The sequence below is a fragment of the Elephantulus edwardii genome, unplaced genomic scaffold (genome assembly GCF_000299155.1).
Source record: "Elephantulus edwardii isolate Elephantulus edwardi_28Jun2011 unplaced genomic scaffold, EleEdw1.0 scaffold00301, whole genome shotgun sequence".
In the NCBI taxonomy this organism is placed as follows: Eukaryota; Metazoa; Chordata; class Mammalia; order Macroscelidea; family Macroscelididae; genus Elephantulus; species Elephantulus edwardii.
In genome coordinates this window covers 2,813,378-2,837,835 of record NW_006400051.1, presented here as the reverse complement: position 1 = coordinate 2,837,835, position 24,458 = coordinate 2,813,378, and the positions used below count along the sequence as shown (strand labels likewise).

Below are 24,458 nucleotides of genomic sequence, written 5' to 3'. Positions count from 1 at the left end.
ACTTTTAGACTATTCTCTCCCCCATAGACTTCAATGCCGTAAACATATTTCATCCAGTTTTTCTCAGTCTTACCCCCACCCCAATGCCAGCCTCACCAATCAGATAGTTTTCTCCGCTTACCCGCGTACGCCAGATTATTACCAATCAGAACTGCCTACCTCAGTGTGTATTCAAATAACACCAATCAGCAACCCTCCGTGTGTGTTAACCCATGTTTGCACGGGTTATTACCTTTATAAGCTGTGTGTACCCCTAACTCGGGGCTCAACTCCTCTGCCTCTGTGTAGATTATGCGCGCTGGAAGGAATAAACACCTTATGCTGTTTGCATCAAGGACCATCTCTCGTGAGTGATTAGTGCTGGCGTCTGATCTTACTGTGGTCCGGCTCTGCGGATCCAACACATCAGTTTCAGCAAGCAAGGTGGTGTCATTTGTATATTGTAGGTTGTTGATGAGTCTTCCTCCAATCTTGATGCCACACTTCTCCTTATAAAGCCCTGCTTCCCAGATGATCTGTTCTGCATATAGATTGAATAGGTATGGAGACAGAATGCATCCCTGACACACTCCTTCCCTGATTTTGAACCATGCAGTGTTTCTCTGCTCAGTTCTGAAGACTGCTTCCTAGTCCAAGTATTGACTTCATATAAGCACGATCAAGTATTCTAGGATTCCCATTTACCTCAAGGTTAGCCACAATTTGTTTTGATCCACACAGTCAAATGCCTTTGCATAATCAATGAAACAGAGATAGTCCTTCCTCTGGTAGTCTTTGCTTTCTGCCAAGATTCATCTCACATTGGCAGTAACATCTCTAATGCCATGACCTCTTCTAAACCCAACTTGTATTTCTGGTAGTTCTCTGTTAGTGTACTGTTCCAGTCATTTCTGGATAAGGTTCAGCAGGATTTTGCTAGTGTGTGATATTAGTGATATTGTTCAATAATATCCACACTCTGTTGGGGCACCTTTTTTTTTGGAATGGGAATAAATATGGATCTCTTCAAGTCTGTTAGCCAAGTAGTTGTCCTCCAGATTTCTTGGCACAACTTGGTGAGCACATGTGGGGCAGCACCTGTTTGTTGAAATATGCCAATTGGTATCAATTTTCGGGGCTTTTTGACAAGTCCTTCAGTGCAGCCTGAGCTTCTTCCTTTATCACCACTGACTCTTTATCATACATTGTTTCTTTTAAAGAATTTTTTTTTGTATTTACTATCAAATTGGATCTGACTGGTACAGGAGAAGATTGTGCCTCCTTCTCCAGCAGAGTATCTGGTGGATTCAAACCACATACCTCTGGGATTGCAGTGCAGTTTCTTGCCACTTAGGCCACCAGAGCTCCCTTCATAGGTTGTTTCCTGAAATTCTTCTATGTCACCCAATTCTTTTTGGTACAATGACTCTGTATACTCCTTCTACCTTCTTTTAATGCTTCATAAATTGTTCAATATTCTGCTCATAGCATCCATAAGCATTACAACTTGCTGCTTGAATTTTTCTTTAGTCCTTCACCTTAAGAAATGGTGAATGAGTTGGCCCTTTTGATTTTCTTTTTTTTTTCCCTATAAATATTTTCTTTTTATTTATTTTGTGTTTGGAAGTTGCAGTTTTAAGTACTATTAACAGAAAATACATTAACAAAAACATCCTAACAAGTGAAAAAAATAATTATAAATGCTGGAAAAATTGGCCTCATTAACATATTTACAGACATTTACTTAATACATACTCCAATGAAAATTAATTATATGACATTTATACAAACATTAACATTTCCAAATCACTCTGAGTAAGGAGCACATCAGTTCCTTGATATCTATAATTAAAGGTGAAAGTCGTTCCATTTCTGAAGGCAGAGCAGACAAGCAACAGCCATGGTCACTCTGAAATACTGCTGACATACTGTTCTCCTCCTTCTTCTAACGCTGCTTCTACTGAGTAAGTGTCCTTATGCTTTTTCTTCTCTTTGCACTGATCTTCTTGCAACTTCAGAATGATGTTTTGGATTTCCTCTCTTTTTGTTCTCATTCTTGGGGGAGGAAACCAGTTTACCAGATTCATAGGTAGTTCAAAATTGAGAATTGGGTTCTCAAAAAAGCTCTCTACATACTGCAATACATACACACCACAATCACTGAAGTTGTTTTGCTGTGGTACTTTTGGATTAGAGCCTTTCATCACATCTTTGGAAAAACATCTTTTGCTTCCCTTTTTTAACTTCCCATTCTACTTCTAGATACTCTCTCAGAATTTTTACAACATTTGACCGAGAAGGGCCTCTGAGTGAGTCCATAAGCAGGATACAAGGCTGTTTACAGATTGTAGGCTTTAAATGCCACTGTCCTATTTCTGAGTTGCAGTTATCATCAGCAAGGAATCCATCATCACTGCTATCTTCCTGATTATCCTGATCTTCTGAGAAGTCGATCAGTTCATCTTCAAGCATTTTACCACCTTCAGATGATTCATCACCATAGTTTAATCTGATTTTACTTAAACCATGCTTCATTAAGGGGTACAAAAATAAAATCCTTCTCAAAAATATCTACATGTTGAGTCCAGGTTTTCACTCTCCCATGTCGTTTTTGCTGTATTGATAGATTAGTTGTTTCATGAAGATTTCTCCTCTCTCTCTGATTAAGGCGTTTATAGAAAAAAGAACTGAAAATATGAATGCGGTCGGCATCTTCTTTCTTCAATTTTTCAAGCACCAAATACTTCAAATAGAAGTCTATAATAACATCATTTAAAAATTCTCCTTCATTTAGACAGTGTAGGTCCTCATTAGTAACCGAAATGCTTCCCTTAGCTGGAGGTGGTGGATATACTATTAATTTTTCTACTGGACTGGCCCTTTTGATTTTCTGACACCAGTTCCTTGCACATTTCATTGTACTTTGCCTTGTCTTCTCAAACTGCCCTTTGGAATCTTTTACTCAGCTCCTTAACTTTTTTATTTCTTCCCTTTTCTTTGGCAAAGCAAAACTGGTTATTACCGGCAATGAAATATTGACTAGAAATGATTGTAAGAATTGCCTCATTTTGCATTTCAAGGAGAAGCTTCTCAAACTTTCTCCATTAAATAGAATGCTGGCTGTTTGGTTTTGCCTTTAATTGTATTTAGAATCTTCTCTTCCTTATAAATCTTAAAGATTTTAATAAAAATAGGTGCTGAGTTTTGAGTACATCTGTAGAGATTATCACATGATTCTTGTCTCGTATGATGTCATAAATGGTGTCTAAAATGTGGTACTTGCTATAACAGTGGGATGGAAAGAAAATTAGGGCTGTGGGTAGAATAGTACACCAAAACGAACAAGCAGGCAAGCAAATATGCAATAGTAATCACAAAACCCAAATAAATAAGCAAAACCAGCTTCTGTGGAGTAGATTTAAGCTTGTGTTGATACTGTAAGTGTCAGCATCGAATCATGCTCCATAGAGGTTTTAAGGATTGATTCTCCCTCTTCCCCCCAGAGAAAAGCATCTGGTCATTCTCCTGGGGCTTTTTTAGGTGAACTCAAGCCACTACCTTTGTGGTTAAAAGACAGGTCCTTAATCATTTGCATCACCTGAGGTTATTAGATGAAGAAAAGAGGTAGGCCTTAGGGATATGAATGAATGGATTGTTGAAGTTGAAGGAACTGGATTCCTACCTTGCACAGCATGGGGTACTTGGACTTTGTTAAATGTCAAATAAATGTAATAAAACTATTTTTTTAAAACTCCTGGGACTATATCCAGGGAATATATTTATGAAGAGAAAATGATTTGACAACTGTATTGAACAAATACCTAGATTGAAAACTCAGAGAAACAAGTTATTGACTTTTTGCATTTATGTGAACAGAAAAAGCTTTTTAAAAAACCATTTCTTTTCCCCAAAAACTATTTGATTGCACACTCAGTTCTACACACTGTGCTGTTCTTGCTGTTTTTGAACACCTCTGAGTTGGCCCCTCACTTTTGGTGACCCCACATATGATGGAATGAAATGTTTCTTGTCTCTGTGATCCATTGTGAACTGAACCATTTTTATGCACTGAATTTTCACTGGCTCATATTTGGGAATAGAGCTCCAGGTTTTGCTTCCTGCTCCATCTTGGTCTTGAAGCATTGCTGAAACCATAGCTGTATATAAGCCTCCATAGTACATCAGTATATTTTTCTGAGAATTGATCCTCGATCTCCTAAAGGGAACTTGAGAATTCTAACAGTGAACCACCATGCCCACAACACATCCAACCTGTTGAGTTCAGTCAAACACCGTCCATACATTTGCAAATGGTAGTACAGTACTACCTTCCTCATTTGATTCCACAGCTGTGATCTCTGTAAGTGGAAGGAGATTGTGTGCCTGTAGCTCTAATTTGAACAATTTTCAACTCCCCCAAAATGCTTTGGGGCACTGCAAATTGTGGCTTAAAAGTGTCTCTCCACAGGAGATTCTCACATGTGAAGAGTGATTTGAGGTCTAGATATAGCTGTTTGCACCTGGAATTATTTTCTTGTGCTATAAATGTACTAGAGGTGTTTGGGGATTAATGCAATCGAAACTGTAATTATCAACTTCCTATTAAAAATATTTTTCAACTATTTAATACTTCCGTTATTTTCATAGTAATGAAATAAGCTGTATTGATTGTTAATATATTCCTCTCTGGGATCTCTTCCAAAAGTATCTGCCAGATCTAGGTCATATTCTGCCTCCCCTTCCCTGCCTTTAACAGGAATCAAATGGAGAATTCCCAGTACAAATCTTTTCTAATACTTCTACATTAATTCAAATCAACAGAGATTTGCTCTGTTTTCAGTTTTTAAAAAAATTCTATTAGTATATGGAAAGAGGAGAGTGAGGAAGGGAGGCCCTGTGATGGGTCAGCTAAAGGTAGTACCTTGCAAAAGGTGTTGGCTATCAGTGTTGCTAGATGGATTTTGTCACAAGAAATTGCTTGCGGTGAGGCAAGCCTGGAGCAAAGCTTACCTTTAATAATAATAGTAGTAAAATAAGTATTTTATGCTTTTTTAATTTTCTTTAGTCCAGGGATGCTTTTAAAGGGTGTAATTTCCCCAATGAAATCTGACTGAAACAGAAGGACGCAGAGGAAAGTGCTTGGATTTTGGATTGGTTTCCATTTTTGGTTCTGCCATTTGTCAGTTGTAGTACTGTGCACAAGTCACTTAGCTTCTCTAAGCCACAATTTCTTCATTTGTAAATTGGAAGTAATATCAAACTGCAGGAACTGAGGAGCAGAGGATTCAAGATCTCCAGGGAGGAGGAAGATTTCAAGCTATGAAATCTGAGGCTCATGCTTTAGTCATAAATAGACATTGGGAGTGGTAGTAACAGGATGTGGGGGGCTCACACCTGTGGACTGATCAGACTGGATCATGAAAACCACTGTCCAAGGGTCCTGACTGCACAGCATGATCACTGGGAGCTCTAAATCATGCACATTGCCATGTGCCACTCATTTGATCCTAGACCAATGAGCTGAGTTCTTGGGAACACACAAGAGGGGAATTCGGGAAAAGTTTTACCAGGTGTCTCTAATATACTGCCAGGGTAGATGATGTTGTTCTGGGGCAATTCTCAAAAGTGTGATCTCTCTGTAGATGTTCATTGAAGTGAAAAATAAACAACCTAAATTTAAAAAAAAAAAAAAGTGTGATCTCTCACCCATGGCATCATCACTGCCTGGGAATGAGTTGGAAGTGCACCTTCTCAGCTCTGACCCGGACCTTCAGACTCAGACAAGGCATGAAACTAGCAGTATGCAGTAACTCACCTTCTAGGGGCTACCTACACACTGACTAACTGTCCAAAGAACTTTAGGGTCATAGGATCCAGGAAGACTTGCTGCTTTTCCCTGCTTTGTGCCTTGTTTCCATGGGACACTGAAGGACTGAAACAGCTACTTGCTCTGTATGTGGAAAAGGAAAAGGGAAAATAAATGGAGGCTAATAAACTTTCTGTTCATGATTATGTCGAAATGCTATCCAGCCACAAACAAGCTTGAGGCCTGGTAAAAGTGGGCAATTTGTAAATTCACGGCTTGTGTGGTAGTAGGAGAGGGGGTGATTGCTGCCAGGACTTTGAGGGTACTATTCAGTACTGTGGCTTCCCTTCCAAGAGGGAGTGGGGTGAAGGTGGCTTGTCCTCCAGTCTCTTCGAGCTGGCCGGCCTTGCCTCTTGACTAGGAAAGTCTCTGATTACTTGCCCACATCTGCTTGTAAGAGATGTGGTCCTGAGACCTGTCCATGTTTATGTGGCTATTCTGGACTTCCCTCTACCCCTACAAAGAAACATCTATGAGGTAGAAATGGCCACATGTGCAGTCTGTGAGCCTTTGTAGGCTGGCCTCACAGGATTTTCACCCTTTTAAGAGGTTTTGAGGCCCTGGGAAGAAAAACTTCAGAGCATGGCCTCCTTGAAAAGGTCAAGGTTTGGCTTAAGGACACAGGATGCTCGAACACTTACATCTTGTCTAATTTGTCTTGGTACACCTAAAGCTTGGCTGCTAGAACCAGCACTTAGACATCATGCTTGGTGACCTCACTCGGGGGAGGTATTTATAATGGTGCCTACCTGTCTTACAGAGTGTGAAGCTTCACAGAGAGAATGTGCAGAGAGAGCTTGGTTGACCATGACTAGCGAAGCACCTCAGAAAGTCCACCTGGTTAGCATAATGGTGCAGACTCCTGCTCCAGTGCCTGTGCCTGTGCTCCCCTGTGCCTGGGACTTCCCTGTGGTAGTAGTGGCCTTGTTCAGGGTGACAGTCTACACACTTATCTTCTCTCTAGGCCACAGTTCATTGGTGGCAAAGATGGCTTCTTCCATCTGTTTCTACACGTCTAGCACAGGCCTGTCCAGAACAGAGACACTGAGGTTACTGAATGTGGAGTAACTAGACTCCAGACATAGGTTTTCATCATTGGACCTCTGTAGTCAGGGTTACATGTTTCTTCTCATGCTGCTTGAGGCACCAGAGATGTCCTTGTCAAAGGAAAAAAAAATAAACCTTGCTCCAGATAAATGTTAAAAGAGGTAACCAATCATTTGCTATTGTCTTAGCTGACTCGTATCAATCTCATGTGTGGCACAGTAGAGTAGTTTTCAGAGACTCAGTTGTCAGGTCATTCTTCCAAAGCAACTCCAGAAAGACTAGAACCTCCAGCAATCAACTGTGTTAATCACTGCACCACTAGGATGGCGACTTTATTTAAAAAGGATTATAGAAAGGGAGAAGAACAGAGCATCAGTGGTGAGGAGAGACACAACAGTCAAATTTAAGCCCCTCTTCTCAAGGCAAGAGTTGGGGAGAGTTTTAAAACTTAAGTATAGTAGTAGAAGGCAGGGGTGCTTCTGTGGTAAATTCTCACTTTGCTTATTTGAGACCTCAGTTCACTCCAACCAATGCCCCTCATATGTTGTCCCCACTCTCTGTCTTTGGAGGCCTGTGTGCTGCTATGAGGCTGAACAGAAGTCAGCGAATCCTCCAGACTAAGAAACAATGAAAAATCTGTGATCTACTTCTGAAATGCAGCCAGTGATAATGATCCCATTCCCAACTGGTCATAGGAATGGCATCAATCTAGGCAGCGTTCTGTTCTGTATTGCATGGGGCTGCCACAAGTGAGGGGTGACTTGATGGAGACTAATGACAAGTGTGCTAGTGAAAGAACACATAAGTACTGCAGAATGTTAGTAGGGTTGAGCAATGAGGTGTTTTGGCTGCATGGAGTTATCTTCTTGATTTTCTGTGATGGGCAGATGGTGTATGTTCCAAATTTTATAAGACCAGGGAAAGAGGGATCTGGGGATTAGAGTTGGAAAGAAGTTCACTAGAATTTAGTCAAACTGAAGGGAATGTTAGCTTCATTGTGGTGAACACAGAAGAGTAAGGGGATTTTCACAGGGCTTGGATAAGTTTAAACATTATCATCCCCATCCTCTCTCTTTGTTCTGTGTATCTCCCCTCCAGCACAGTAATTCTGGCCTTTTGGCTTCGAAGACAGGCAAGGGTGGGGGTGGGGAAATTGAGTAAGGTTAGAGGGTCTGATCAATGGAGGCTTATGCAAAAGCATAGACCTAAGTAGACAATAACAATCACAACAGAACCTCTGGTCACTGGCATTCAGACAAAACAAAGCAACACCCACCCAAAAAATCCCCCACAACCCTTTAAACTTCCCACAATTCTAACATGCCAGAAGTCCAGAAAATACTTAAGGTTGCATTCTTAGACTCTAACAGAAAGGGAGAAAGTGCTTCTGTGGTTTTGGGTTCAGAGATTGTGGACTTCTATCTGTGAAAAAAAAATACCATATAGACTACCTGCAGTGATAGTGCTGTGCTCATCCTCTTGCAAAGTAATAAAGTGTTTTCAGTGATTGCACAGAAAGTCCATTGCAAAAAAGGAGCATGACTGCTGTGATTAAAACACTGGCAGCACCTTGACATTATTTTCATGCATATGAATAATTTATTTTTCACCTTAATGTTGCATCAGCATGGCTGTTTCAAGGGAATATATAGCAAAATATTTAAGCTATCAAAAGAGTCACTGATTCTTTTAGCTGGGCCTTCTGGTAAGGAGGCTTTTGATGAGGGAAAACAAATCAGATTCCAAGTCTTTTATCTGAAAGGAGCTTGAATGGTTGAGATTGATAAGGACAGTTAATTAGGGCAGCCCAAACTGGGAGGCTCATGAAATCAATCTAACAGTTGAAAATACTTTGCAAGGGTTTTATGTTGCTGCTGTTATGTGGTGTTGAGTTGATTACAACTCATAGCAACCCTATCAATAGCAGCCTGAGACAAACTCACCATCTTTGACACACTAGCCACTACTATTATAGTCATTGTGTCAATTCATCTTGACGAAGTTCTACCTCTCTTGTGTTGACTCTTCACCTTTCTTTTTTTGTTTTTTTTAAATTAGTTGAGAATTTTAATAGACAGTGCAGACCATAATTTCATCTGAATATAAATGTATGCACATGTGTTTCCAATGAGTTATCTATCAGTTATCACAAACAGCAACAAGGACCTTAGAGCTATGTTAGAAAAATGTATAGCTGGAATTTAATTCTAACAATCTCATTTACTCTCAAGAGAATATCATCCATTTCATATCAGTGTCACAAACTCCAAAGAACAGAGGAGTAGGATCGAGGAGTAGGCCAGAATGGTAAACACAGGGGCCAGCACACAGGTGATGGACAGAAATACAATTCTTGAGGAAATAAAAATCAGACATATTATTACAGCTAAATACAAGGAAAAGCCTATGGCTTCTTAAAAACGACTTTTCTGCCAGTACCATACAAGTCTTACAAAGAAATGTGCGACAGGTCAACTGATTTAAAAGGACAGAGGCTACATTTTCAGATAATTTTGACTGCAGTCAACTCTTTCCATTGAGGATTCAGCAGTGGAGTTAGCGTAGTCCAGAATTTCAATGTTGGATTTGCAAATACAGTTTATTTTACAGAAATTCAACATTATAAACAGCAGGCACCCCCCATCCCGCCGCCCGCCCCGCTAGGTGCAGACCATGCTATGCAGAGTGAGCAGTGATGCGGCGCTAGTGCTTTGGAGTGGGATTCAGCGAGATGGCAATCTGCCTGCCCCATGTCCTGCCTGCCCTGCACGCACACGCGCCTGCCCACTGCTGTAGGCCACCAGAGTCTGTCTGGGCCTAGTCTGGGGCTGGACCAGTTATATGGTTCCAGCCCAGGTCTCCAATTCTTTCATGTCGTTGTCTTCCTCTTCCTTTTTCTTGGTTGGTTTTGATGGTAGGGCTATAGAGGGAACATTTGGTAGAGGGACTGTTTCGGGTCCACTGATTTCCAGCAAATTCTTGTCTAGTTCCTCTTGTTCTAGTTCTTCTAATTCTGCCATGAGCTCATCCTCATCAAACTCTTCTCCAAAACCAACAGGTTTTGAAATAGCTGTTGAGATCTCCTCTGCGAGTTCTTGTTGGTCAGCAATGTCCTGCATTAACGCATCGACCTGATCAATGTCCATGTTGTCGTGAGCAGCCTTCATGGCCTTGGCGGCATAGCCCATATTCTTGAGCACCTCGGTATTAGTGTTGGCATTCTCCAAGGCCTCCTGCTGGAACTCGATGGTTGAGTGTGCCGTCAATCTGTGCCAAGTGCTTCTCATATCTCTTCTTGCGCTTTAGTGCCTGAAGGGCTGCGCTTGTTTTTGGTGCCGTGTTTCTTGGCAGCAGTCAGTTCCTGTTCAATCTTCTTCTCCAGGAACTCCTGTTTCTTGTTTAGCATCTCCTCCGTGTCCCGCAGTCGCTGGATGGCCTCTTGCGGGGTTAGGTCGCCCTTGCCAGCCTTACCCTCTCCGGCCCCGAACAGCTTCCTGAACACCGACATGGTTGCTGCTCGCAGCGCGGGCCTGCGCGACCTGTACCCCGCTGCTCCCTGCCACCTCCGACTCTTCACCTTTCAATCATAATGTCCTTCTCCAAGAATTAGCCCCTTCTGACAATATGCCCAAAGTATGCAAGATGAAGTTTCACCATCCTTACCTCCAAGGAGCAACTTGGTTTCATTTTTTTTTCCAGAACAGATTTATTTGTTCTCTTGACAAGCCACAGTATATTCAATACTCTTCTTCAGCACCATAACTTAAAATCATTGATTCTTCTTCTGTCATCCTTAGGCATTGTCTAGCTTTCAGATGCGTAGCAAGCAACCGAAAAGACCATGACTTGGATCAGGCACACCTTAGTCTTTAGACTGACATCACTGTTCTTTAGCACTCTGGCATATCCTTGACAGTAGATTTTCCCAATGCAATTAGTCTATTGATTTCCTGACTGTAGTGCCAGGTGTCTTGATTGTAGACCTAAGAAATTGCTGACAATTTCCCCTTTCTCCAACTACTTTGAAAATCTGTGATGCTCACTAATTCAAGATGTTTTTGCTCTTACAATCTGAGCCTCTTTGTGCCATTAAATCACAAACTTACTCATTTACTCATTGATTTTGAGTTGGAACCAACTCATAGCTGACCCTCCAATATGTTTCTGAGGCTGTAAATGATGTAGGAGGGGACTGGCAACCTTTACCATGTAGAGCCAGTTGTGGATTTGAACTATTAGACATGTGGCCTTCAGATGAGCAGTGTAACTCCCAATGAATTATGCCTCCAAATATCCCTAAGTCACTGACATCCTTTAGTTTATATATTTCCCCCAATTTTTATTTGGGATTTATATATGAATGACTATTTAAAAAATGTGTAGAACACAATTCTTACCAATAAGGAGCTTAGAATGTTGTGCATAAGAACAGATGTCAATTACAAACAAATTTATAAGTTCAAGGATAGAGAAAAAAATTACGAATGTAGAGGTTATTGTTGATATATACTTATATATATATATATCTTTTACTTTTTCTACTAGTTTATTTAAAAAATTCAAATACAAATTTGAACAAATTCTTTCAATTTCCCTCACCCCCTCATCAAATTGTACAGCCCAATGATTAACACCCCTTATTCCTGCACATTAAACAACAACAACAACCCCTGCACATCCTCATGCCTCTGCTTCCAGCCTCTCTCACCCCTCCTGGATCCTTATACTCATTCTACAATAACGATTTTATACAATATATATCCTTACGGGACTGAATTAGTTCACTCAGTATACTGCTCTCCAGTCCCTCCCAAGTTAGGTAATAATTTACAAAGTTATTGCTCCTCCGTGCTACTTAGTATTCCATTGTGTGAATGTATCATAATTTCTCAAGCCATTTGTTTGTGGTTGGACATTTAGGCTGTTTCCATGTTTTTGCGATGGTGAATAATGTGATATATACTTTTGAGTTGGAACAAACTCATAACTGATCTTCCAATGGGATTTCAGAGGCTGTAGATCACATGAAAGGAGACTGTTGATCTTTCACCCATAGGTAGAGGAAGAATATCTAATCAAGCCTGAATCTAAGTCTTCTTAGAGGAGGTAACATTTCATTTAGGTTTTGAAGGACAATATAAGATTAATGGTGGAAAAAGACAGAGAAATCAAATGAGTTGGATTATGTCCACTGCCTAAGGAATGAATATGGTCTTGTTAGAAGGGAGACCCAAAGGAGACAGAGTAGTCGTACTTCAGAATGCCAAGAAAGGCAGCCTGGAGTGGGTCTGACTGAATATTAGTTAATTCTTCTTGGATTGATCACTTAGTAGAAAGGGTTTAGACTCTGGAGCTAGAGAGATCTAACTATTAACCTGACATGGTGTTTTGCCAGTCATCAGAACAAAGGTATACCAATTTTGTTATCTGCTTATTATGATTGATGATGATATTTGTTTCAGAGTCTGAGGAGTTAATTAATTACCTGTGATAATCCCGGTGGAATAGAAAATGTTAGTTACCAGTCTGGGATATCAGATGGAGTATGTTGGACAAAGGCAACTCTGAACTATCAATCAACAGACTGTAATAAAAATAAAGCTCTTAAAGGATTCTGTGAGAGGAATGACCATAGTCAGGGAGACAAACCCAGAATCAAATAAGGAAGAGGTTGTCATGATGCTGTTATTAAATGATTTTGAGTCAGGTCCTAATTCATGGTGATCCCATACACTATTGAATCAAGCATAGGCAGGGCCTGCACCATCCCTGTCATTTGTTGTGGATTGGACCACTGTGACTCATAGGACTTCCATGGACTGATTTTCATAAACAGATTGCTAAACATTTCTTCCTAGTCTCTCATGGTCTGGAAACCTGTTCAGTCTCATAGCAACAAACAAGCCTCCACTGACAAATAGGTGTTGGCTAGTCATGGGGTGCTTTGGTTGAAGCCAAGATTCCGGCATGGCAGGGAAAAAATTCTATAACTGCTATAATACCAGGTGAGATGTTCTGTACCTCCTAGTCTGAAGTAGACCATAGTACAGACACTGTGTTAATGGCATGATCAGAAAAACTTTTAGTAACTGTATATGTAGGACAAAGATGAGTTAGAATCAACCCATAGCTGACCCTTCAGTGCATTTCAGAGGCCATAAATTGCATGGGAGGGGACTGTCCATCTTTCTCCCATAGAGAAGCTAGTGGGTTTTGAACCATGTACCTTTGTGTTAGCAGCACAATTCTTTACTGTTAAGCCACTAGTATTCCCTTGAACATCACAAAACCTCATTTGACATGATTCCACAAAATCTAGCTCCTGTTATAGGTGTGAGGAGTATTGAACATACACTAGACCGCCAAGAGAACTAATAGGGCTGTCTGTCCTGAAGAAGGTGGAACCAAGCTGTTCTTTGGAGGCAAAGATTTTGAGGCTCCGTATCATATACTTTGGGCATGTAACCAAGAGGGACCAGTCTTTGGAGAAGGATATCATGCTTGGGAGGGTCAAGGAACAGTGCAGGAGATGAAGACTCTGGATGAGATGGACTTACACAATAACTGGGGTAATTAAGGTAGATGTGTCAGAGACAGTGAGATTATCTCAGGAGAGAGCAGGGTTCAAAGCTGTTGTGCATAGGGTCACTATGAATTGTAGTCAACTTGATGGCACATAAGAACAACCACCACCACCATGTGCCACTTTGTATTTTTGGAGGAATGTGTATCTCTCTCTAGCTTTAGTTTGCTTGGCTCCACAATCAACACTATTGGTACTAGCAGCCAGGAAATTAAAAGATGAATTGCATTGGGAAAGTCTGTTGTTAGAAACCTCTCCAAAGGACTGAACAGCAACAATGTCAGTCTAGAGACTAAGGTGCACCTGATCCAGGCCATGGTTTTTGCAGTTACTTGCTATGCATCAGAAAGCTAGACAATGACTATGGATGATAGAAGGATAATTGATGCCTTTGAGCTGTGGTGCTGGAGAAGAGTATTGAATATACCATGGACCGCTAAGAGAACAAGCAAATTTGTCCTAGAGAGGGTGAGACCAGGCTGCTCCTTGGAGGCAAGGATTCTGAAGCTTTGTCTGACATACTTTGGACAGGTTGCAAGGTGGGATCAGTTCTTGGAGAGGGATGTCATGCTTGGGAGGGTGGAGAGACAGCACAGGAGAGGAAGACCCTCAATGAAAAGGATTGATTCAGTGAGTAGTGTAATGGGGGTAGTGTGTCAGAGACAACACTAAGATTGGCACAGGATAGAGCAGGGTTTAGGGCCGTTGTACATAGAGTTGCTACCAGTTGCAGGCAACTTGATGGCACATAACAATAGCAACAGCACTAACTACTAATAAGAAAGCACATCTATGTGCCAAACAGTGTGTCTACAGAACAGGTAGAGGAAAAATTATAATAAAAAGTGATAAATAAAGGTAAAGTTGAAATACTCCAAGTTATACTTTAGTTCTCAAGGCCTTGTTTTAATTTTCCTCAGCTCAGCTTGAACTTGAATTTGATGATCTGCTTGACAGTCTGCCATTTTTCTGACTGCTAATATTGATCTCTTCTATCATTTCTTTCCTCAGATGTAGTTTCATTCCTGTGTCTTTCATCTGGTAAAGTCTATGTGTACAGTTGATGTTTATGCTGAAAAAAAGTATTTGCAATGAATAAGCTGTTAGTCTTGTAATATTGTATCATGCGATCTCTGGTGTAATTTCTAGCTAAATCTTATTTTCCAAATATTAACCCTACCTCTTTGTTTCTAACTTTTGCATCCAATCACTATAATTACCAATTACTTTCTTTTAACTATAAGTTTCTTCAATTTCAGACTGCAGATATTGCTAAAGATCTTCAATTTCTTCACATTTAATATTAATAGTTGATGTGTAGATTTGAATAGTGTCAACTTGTCTTCCTTGTAAGTATATGAAGAGAATTAAATCACTGACAGGACTATATGTCAGAATAGGTATGGAAGTATTAATTTTGATGATGAATGTGGCATAATTGTTTTTAATTTTTTTCATTTTTGGCATAGTACATCTATGATTGCCTGATTCAAAAGGACTGGAATCAGTTCACTTTAGTTCACTACTGCCTAGAATATAAATCCTTACATGTTCAATTTCATTTTTGATGACTTCCATTTTCCCAGGTCCATATTTTGTTCATTCCATGTTCAATTATTAATAGATGTTGGCAGCTGTTTATTTTCACTTTTGATTCATGCCACATCAGTAAATGAAGGTCCTGCAAGTTTTAGAATCCATCTTTGATGTTAATACTGACTACTTTGATAAGCAGCTCTTCCTCAGTCATCATTTTGAATGCCTTCTAACCTGAGGGGCTAATTTTTTGGCACCATCTCATTCAAATTATATTATGAGGGAGCTCTGGTGGCCTAGTAGAAAGGACTTATGCTGCAATCCTAAAGGCACACAGTTCGAATCCACCAGCTGCTCCCCAGAAGGATGGACAATGTCCACACAAGTGATATACTGTCTCTGAAAACACACTGGAGAGTCATACATAGGTGAGTTCTGACTCAATAGCACAAAACAACAACATCATTCAAAGAACACAGTCTTCAATATGATTTCATTACAATGCCAAGAAAACAAAAAACTTGTAGCACTGAATGGGTAGGCAACATCAGGACAGATGGAGAAATTATTGAAATTGTCAATGATTTAATCTTACTGAGATTAATAATGAACTCCCTTGGTATTACCAGTCAGAAGAACAGGAGATGTATTTATTGCACTGGGAAAGTCTGCTGTCAGAAACCTCTCTAAATTTTTGATGTAAATTTGAGAACAAAGGCATACCTGATTCAGACCATGGCCTTTTCAATCACTTGCTATGCATCTGAGAGCTGCACAATTAATAAGGATGACAGCAGAAGAATTAATGCTTTTGAGCTGTCATGTTAGAGAAAAGTACTGCCAAAAGAACAAACAGAGGTATGTAGTATTTGCCCTTTTGTGGTTGAGATAGTTCACTCAATATAATGTCTTCCAGTCTCACTCATGTTGTGTAGTTTTTTACAGGTTCATTGTTTTTCAATGCTGTGTCGTGCTCCATTGCATGACTGTACTAGTTTTTCTATTTATTCATTTGTTGATGGGCATTTTGGCTGCTTCCATTTCTTAGCTGTTGTGAATAGCATAGCAATAAACATGGGTGTGCATATATCTGTTTGAATTGTGGCTCTGGTGTCTTTAGAGTACATTCCCAGTAGAGGGATTTCTATTTCCAACTTTTTGAGTCATTGCCAAACCATCTTCTGTAGTGGTTGTATCATTTTACATTCCTACCATCAGAGAATAAAAGTTTCAATCTCTCCACAGTCTTGCCAGAATTTTTTGTTTGCTGCCTTATTAAACCTTGCTATTGTTGCTGGGGTGAGATGCTATATCACACTGCTGTTTTGATTTGCATCTCTCTGATAGGTGGAGATTGGGGGTTGAGGGAAACAGGAAAAGAGTGAATATATAATGAACGCTGCATTGGAACAGATGAAGGGAAGAACTGCCTGAAACAAGTGTATGAATAGGCATTTTATGTATGTCAACAATCTGAATAGAGGTGCATTGCAAAGTGCAATGGGGCAGGGGAAGGGAGGAAGAGGGTGGAAAAAGTGCAAAAATGAATGAATGAAAACCCAACCTTTCCATAAATCACAATAAAAAAATTTAAAAAAAAAACAAAAGAAAAACCCAATACATCTTGAAGAAAGTGCTGCCAAATAGCTCCTTGGAGGCAAAGGTGATAAAGCTTCATTTCATATATTTTGGGCATGTTGCTAGGAGAGGCTATTCCTGGAGTGGGATATCATGCTTGGAAACATGGAGGGTCAGTGAAAGAGAAGAAGTCCCTCAACCAGATGGATTGACTTGATTTCAGTAATGGGCTCATGTGTGTCAGAGATGATGAGGATGGCACAGGATAGGACAAGGTTCACATCTCTTGTTCATACGTTTGCTATGGGTTGTACTCGACTTGACAGCACCTAACAACAACAACAGCTATTTATAGGATTTTCACTAGCCAATAATATTTTAAACAAAATTTAGACAGGTACTTTTTCATAGTTTGAATCTGAGTGTGAAAGCTATAGTAAAATCTGTACACCATGGACAGATCCTTCTGCTGGCATTTTAAATACCAATGCTAGAATTTACAGCACGATAGCAACATGGAAGCTGTCATAGTGCAACAACTGTAGTGGGACAAAATTCACCTGAATTTTATGACCATCTAAAGAACAGCAATGTGGAAGAATAGCCATATGGAAGTTACCACAGAAAGACAAATGTACAACACAAAAATAACTTGTATTTTGAGACCCTCTCAAGAACTGAACACTAACAACTGAAGATCAGATAAACTGATCTGAAAGCATGTATGAACAAAGCATTGTTACTGTTATTGTTATGTGCTATCAAGTTGCCTGTGATTCATACTCTGCTCTATCCTGCGCCAATCTTATTGTCTCTGATACACCTACCTTCTTTACCCTAGTCACTGAATCAATTCATCTCATCGAGGATCTTCCTCTCTTGTGCTGTCCCTCCACCCTCCCAAGCATGATGTCCCTCTCTAAGGACTGGTCCCAACTTTCAACATTTCCAAAGTATGTCAGATTAAGCTTCAAAATCTTTGCCTCCAAGGAGCAGCCTGGTCTCACCCTCTCTAGGACAGACTTGTTTGTTCTCCTAGCCGTCCATGATATATTCAATACTCTTCTCTAACACCACAGCTCAAAAGCATAGTTCTCCTTCTATCATCTCTAGTCATTGTATCAAAACAAAGTGGTCAACTTTCAATAATTTTAGGAGGTAGCATATTGTTAAGAACCAATGGCACTGAAGAAAGAAATCCAGGCTGCACTTAAGGCCTTGTTAAAGACAAGCTTCAAGAAATTGATGCAAAACTAATTGAGATGATTCAAAAGTGCATACGATGATTGAAGTGCTGATTCATCTATAACAAGACATCTGGAAGATAGTTACCGAGAAAAACTGACAGGAAGAGATCTTTATTTATGCCCATTCAAAACAATAAAAATCAAAGAGAATGCAAATATTTTAAAACAATGTTATGAATTAACATTAAAGTAAAATTTTGCTGAAGACTATAAAAGAGCAAGTGAAACAGGATACTAACAGACAATTCAAGCTGGTTTCATAGATGATGTGGAATGAGGGATTCCACATGATTGTTAGATGGATTTTTTTTTGTAAAGCCATTTAACTGTATGGATAACAGCCAAGTATGAAGAATTTTGCAAAGAATAGGAATGCCAGAATACTATTTTTTGCTCCTGAGAAACCTGTTCATAAACCAAAAGACAATTGTCCTAACAGATCAAGGGGATACTGTGCAGTTTTAAAGCAGAAAATGTGTGCATCAAGGTTATATCATTTAATCATATTATTTAGTCTGTATGCTGACCAAATAATCTGAAAAGATAGACTATATGGAAGACATACGTGGCTTAAGTGTTGGGGAGAAGACTCATTAACAACTTGTGATGAACAAATAACACATTTTGTTTGCTGAAAGCAAAGAAGACATAAAGCCCTGATAAAGAGCAAAGATAATCTTTAACTCAAAATTCAAACTCATTGCTGTTGAGCTGTAACTAATAACTGACCTTACAGAGGATTTTTCCAGAGACTGTAAATCACATAGGAGGATCTTTCTGCCTCAGAACCACTGGTGTATGTCGCCTTTGGGTTAGCAGTGCGATTTCCTGGACTATGTCACCTGACTGTTACCTTAAGTATAATTTATGTCTAAACATAAAGCAAACAAAAATCCTCAAAACAGGACCAATTGTCACAGACTCAATTTTATTGGATCTTCACTCAATGGTCGTGAAAAATTGAATGACGGGGAAAATCTGTTACAAAAGACCTCTTCAGAGTGCTAAAAAAGCAAAACTGTTACTTTGAGAATGACGATATATCTTACTGAAGTTGTAGTAATTTTAATCACCTCATACAAGTGTTCAGGTCTTTCGTTCATAGGGTAGCTATGAGTTCTTTATAACTTGACAGCACTTAACAACAGTGAAGGTTCCAGTCCTTGGGAAATGACATCATGCTGAGAGAAGCTGAAGGTCAGAGAAGAAAAGAAGATCCTCAGCACGATGGATTTATAAATTGACTGTAACAATGGGCTTGAACATGTCTCAGATTGTGAGGATGGTGTAGGATGGGGCAAGGGTTAGATCTGTTGTTCATAGAACTGCTGTGAGTCATAGAGAAAGCACTATTGGCCTAGTGTATAGAAAGTTATGTTACCAAGCTAAAAGTGGGTGATTTTAATCTGTGGCCCTAAGGCCTGGTTTTAATTGTTTTGGTCAAACATTCTTCTAAGTGGTATAGCACTGTTCTGTTCATTTGCTATACAGAGGTAACTTGTGGTTGCTGTGATGCTAAACACTGTACTGTGTCAAATTCAATAATGATTACCCATGCTGGTCAGTGTTTGGTAGGGGTCCCAGATTAAAATAGGCTTGGAAGCATCCATTTCCGAAATAGCTTGCCTCTAGAAACTCTATGAACTTAGAGAAATTATGAAAGTTATATAAGTGTTAAGGTCTTTCTTTTATAGGTTGCTATAAGTTGTCTATGACTCGATGGCACTTAACAATAACAACAACAACAACAAAAACAACAACATGCATGTAGAAGCTCAAAAATGAATAAGGAAGATCAGAGAAGAATTGCTGCTTTGAATGGTGTTGGTGAACAATATTGAATATACCATGTCAAAGGAACAAACAAATTTATCTTGGAAGAAGCACAGGCAGAATGTTCTTTAGAGTTGTGGATGGTGGGACTTTGTCCAAGGCTTTGGTTATGTTTTGGGGGGATATATCCCCAGAGAGGGACATAATGCCTGATAAAAAAGAGTAAGTTGGTGAAGTGATGTCCCTCAATAAAATAGATTCTCAAGCATGGAAATCGCAGGATATTTACTTGTGTTCATGCAAACCATCAACCAAGATCAAGAGGCTGTTGTTCAAACAGAACAAGTGTGCACTGTTGTTGCTGTTGTTAGGTGCCATCCAGTCATCTGAGACCCATAGTGACCCTATGCACAGCAGCTCTGAACCCTGCTCTGTCCTGAGCCAGTCTCACTGATTCCCTCCATTGCCTCAGTTATTATATCAATCCATCTCATCTGGGGTCTTCTTCTCCTATGCCATCCGTCCACCCTTCCAAGCATGATATCCTTCTCCAAGATTGTTCGCTTCTGACTACATGCCCAAAGAAAGTGAGACAGAACTTCAAAATCCCAACCTCCAAGGAAAAACTTAGTTTCACCCTCTCTAAGACAGAGCTATTTGTTTTCTTGGTAGTCCATAGTATGTTCAAGACTCGTCTCCAGAGCCACAACTTGAAGGCTTCTATTCTTCTTCAGTCATCCTTAGTCATTTTCCAGCTCTCTAATGGGTAGCAAGTAATTGCAAAGGCCATGACCTGGGTCAGGTGCACCTACTGCATAGTTTCAAATCAAGAAAGATGTATATAAGAGCTGTATCCTCTCTCCATAACTATTCCATCTGTATGCACATCAACAACCTGTGGTATGTAGATGCAGGTGACATAATACCAATAGCTAAATTATAAAAACCACTACAAATGTGCCACACCTTATTTTAAAATTCTTTCATATAAAGATTATCTCTTCTAATCCTTATGCCATCCTATGAGGCAGGAACTTGCATGAGATGAAAAACTGGTTCTCAGATAGATGGTGTGACTTACAAGGTCTCTCGGCAAGCATGAGGCAGGGTTGGTATTTGAGCCTAAACTGTCTCAATTGGGAACCAAGCTTACTCTATGTAATGAGACAGGGACAAATACATCTCCATCTTCTTCAAGGGTGGCCTCACTGGGACTGAGTGTGCTTAGAAAGTTGACCCCCTGGCTAGTTAGAAGATTTAGGATCCTTATTGTCTGCGTATACAGGAGGAACACTATAACCTGGGGTGTTTGGGGGCATTGGTCTGCAATTAATGACTCTTCTCGGCAGATTATTGGAGAACAAGAGGTTTGACATTATTGCCCACAAACTTTTGAGAATATGTGACTTGAGAACTGGCTTGTTTTGGAGACTGAGGAATTATCCACTACTCATCTGTCGGATGACACAACCCTGCTTGCTGAAATTGAGGAGGACCTGAAGCGCCTGCTGCAGAGCGTCAAGGACTGCAGCCTGCAATATGGATTGAGGCTCAATGTCAAGAAGGCAAAGATTCTCACCACTGGACCAATTGGCAGCATCAGGATGGATGGTGAAGAGATTGAGATTGTACACAGCTTTAATTTGCTTGGCTCCATAGTCAACAGTCTTGGCACCAGCAGCCAGGAAATCAAAAGGCGCATTGCCATGGGAAAGTCTGCTGTTAGGGACCTCTCCAAAGTACTTAAGACCATTGGTGTCTCTCTGGAGACTAAGGTGCGTCTGATACAGGCTTTGGTCTTCCCAATCACTTGTTATGCATCAGAGAGTAGGACAATGACCAAGGAGGAAAGAAGGAGAATTGATGCCTTTGAGCTGTGGTGCTGGAGAAGAGTATTGAGAATACCATGGACTGCTAGGAAAACAAACAGATTTTTCCTTCCAGGATTAAACCGGGTGGCTCCTTGGAGGCAAGCATTCTGAGGCTCCCTCTAACATACTTTGGACATGTTGTGAGCAGAGACCGGCCCTTGGAGAGGGACATCATGCTTGGGAGGGTGGAGGGACAGCGCAGGAGAGGAAGGCCCTCTACGAGGTGGACTGATTCAGTGACTGGGATAATTGGGATGGGAGTGTCAGAGACGGTGCAATCGGCACAGGACAGAGCGGAGTTTAGGGCTGTTGTACATAGGGTCGCTATGAGTCGTAGGCGACTCGACGGCACATAACAACAACAACAACAACAACAACAACAACAACATCTGTCAGATATATCTTGGAAAAGGTATAACCAGAGTGCTTCTTGGAATCAAGGATGGCAAAGCTTCATATTGTATACTTTCAGCATATTGCTAGGAAAGCTTATTCTTTGGAGAAGGACACTATGATTGGAAAGGTGAGGGCATAGTAAAGAGTGGGAATTTGAGTAGGGACCCCAATCATGAGCACACCCAGACAGCTGAGGTCTGAGTGAGATCTCCTAAGTGTTTGACCTGCCCTTGCGATCACCCCTGCCCTGTGCCTGCCTCACCCCTTTTGGCTTCACACCAGTGCCTACACGTCTGGGTAATCAACTTGTCTTTAATTGGGAGCACCTTGACCGGTCTTACCAACCTGCTCTCACAGGCTCTGATTGACATTTCCCTGAAGTCAGAAGTTCAGAGAAACACCCAACTGATCTCTAGAGCATTGTCTTCAGATCAAGAACATATCAATGTCTCGAAGAAAGCAAGCTATCCCACACAATACACAAGAGCAATGCAAGATGTCACCCCCAAAAGGTGACACAGTATCAGTGGATTTCCTGTAGCAAGAAAGTCTGATGGAACTTTCTGACACAGAATTTAAAAGAATGATTGAATATATTCAATGGATAAAAGACAAACTTGACGAATTAGAGGCTACTACAAGCAAAAAATAGGAGGATCTCAAAAAAACAATGCAGAACAATGCAGAGAAAACAAACGAGGCATTAGTGGCACTGGAAAAAACAAGAAACCATTATCCAAAATATTAGGTCCAATATTTCAGGTGCTGTCAACATTATGGAGGGATACATGAGCAGAGTTGAAGAGATGGAACACAGAACCAAAGAGATAGAAGACAGAATTGTCACCACTGATCTGCTAAAGCAAAAAGCAGACTCAAAAACAAGGGAAAAAAAGAAAACCTAAGAATAATGTGGGACACCATCAAGAGAAATAGCATGCACATCACTGGAATCCCAGAAAAGGAAGAAGCAAGTAAAGGCACCGAAAAAGTTATGGAAGAATTACTAGAGGAAAACTTCCCAGGCATATTGTAGAATGAGAGAAGCTCAGCGAACACCATATAGACTAGACCCCAAAAGAAAAACATCAAGACATTTGTTGTTGTTGTTGTTATGTGCCATTGAGTTGCTTGCAACTATGTACAACAGCTCTAAACGCCGTTCTATCCTGTGCCAAACTAGCCATCTCAAACGCACTCATTCCCACCACTCCAGTCACAGAATCGTTCCATTTCATTGAAGACCTTCCTCTCCTTCGCCGCCTCTCCACTCTGCCAAACATGATGTCCCTTTCCAAGGACCAGTCCCTCCTTTCAACATGCCCAAAGTATGTCAGACGAAGCCTCAGAATCCTTGACTGCAAGGAGCATTCCGAATTCACCTTCTCCAGGACAAATCTGTTTGTTCTTCTAGCAGTCTGTGGTATACACAACACTTTTCTGCAGCACCACAGCTCAAAGGCGTCAATTCTCTTTCTACCATCCCTATTCACTGTCCAACTCTCTGATGCATAGCACGTAATTGCTGAACAACACCTTGCTTACCATGACTGGGTACTAGAATAAATAAAAAATGAAATTAAAAAGTTTCTTGAAACAAATTACAATGAAAACACCACTTACCAAAACCTCTCTGAAACAGTGAAAGCAGTAATTAGAGGTAAGATAGCAATAAGAAAACACATCAAAAAGCAGAAAAAAATTGACCATTGACTCTCTAACCCAACATATCCGGCAAATTTAAAAACAAAAACAAAAACAAAAAAAAACAAAAAACCACAAAAAAAAAAACCAGCACGAAAATCTGACACCTTCTAAAAAACTGAAATTATAACAATTAGAGCAGAAATAAATGAAATAGAAAACCAAAAAACAATCGAAACTACTAACAAAACTAGGAGTTGGTTCTATGAAAAGGTCAATAAAATCAACAAACCACCAAAAGAAAAGAAGAAGAAACAAATAATCCGAATAAGAGATGAATCAGGCAACATCACAACAGAACCAATGAAAATAAAAAAGCTAACATTAGAGTATTATGAAAAACTATGTTGTTGTTGTTATGTGCCGTCGAGTTGCCTGCGACTCATAGCGACCCCGTGTACAACAGGCCTAAACTCCGCTCTGTCCTGTGCCAATCGCACTGTCTCCGACACTCCCATCCCAATTACCCCAGTCACTAAATCAGTCCACCTCGTAGAGGGCCTTCCTCTCCTGCGCTGTCCCTCCACCCTCCCAAGCATGATGTCCCTATCTAAGGACCGGTCTCTGCTCACAACATGTCCAAAGTATGTTAGAGGGAGCCTCAGAATGCTTGCCTCCAAGGAGCCACCCGGTTTAACCCTTTCCAGGACAAATCTGTTTCTTTTCCTAGCACTCCACGTTATTCTCAGTACTCTTCTCCAGCACCACAGCTCAAAGGCATCAATTCTCCTTCTATCCTCCCTGCTCATTGTCCACCTCTGTGATGCATAACAAGTGATTGCAAAGACCATAGCCTGTATCAGACACACCTTAGTCTCCAGAGAGACACCATTGATCTTCAGTACTTTGGAGAGGTCCCTAACAGCAGACTTTCCCAT

At 40.4% G+C, this 24,458-nt stretch overlaps 2 pseudogenes; both read right to left on the bottom strand.

Annotated features, from left to right (window-relative positions):
• Positions 1-1,883: 1,883 nt before the first annotated feature.
• Positions 1,884-2,514, bottom strand: LOC102850695 (annotated as a pseudogene).
• Positions 2,515-9,729: 7,215 nt separating this feature from the next.
• On the bottom strand, positions 9,730-10,400 carry LOC102843920 (annotated as a pseudogene).
• Positions 10,401-24,458: the final 14,058 nt, after the last annotated feature.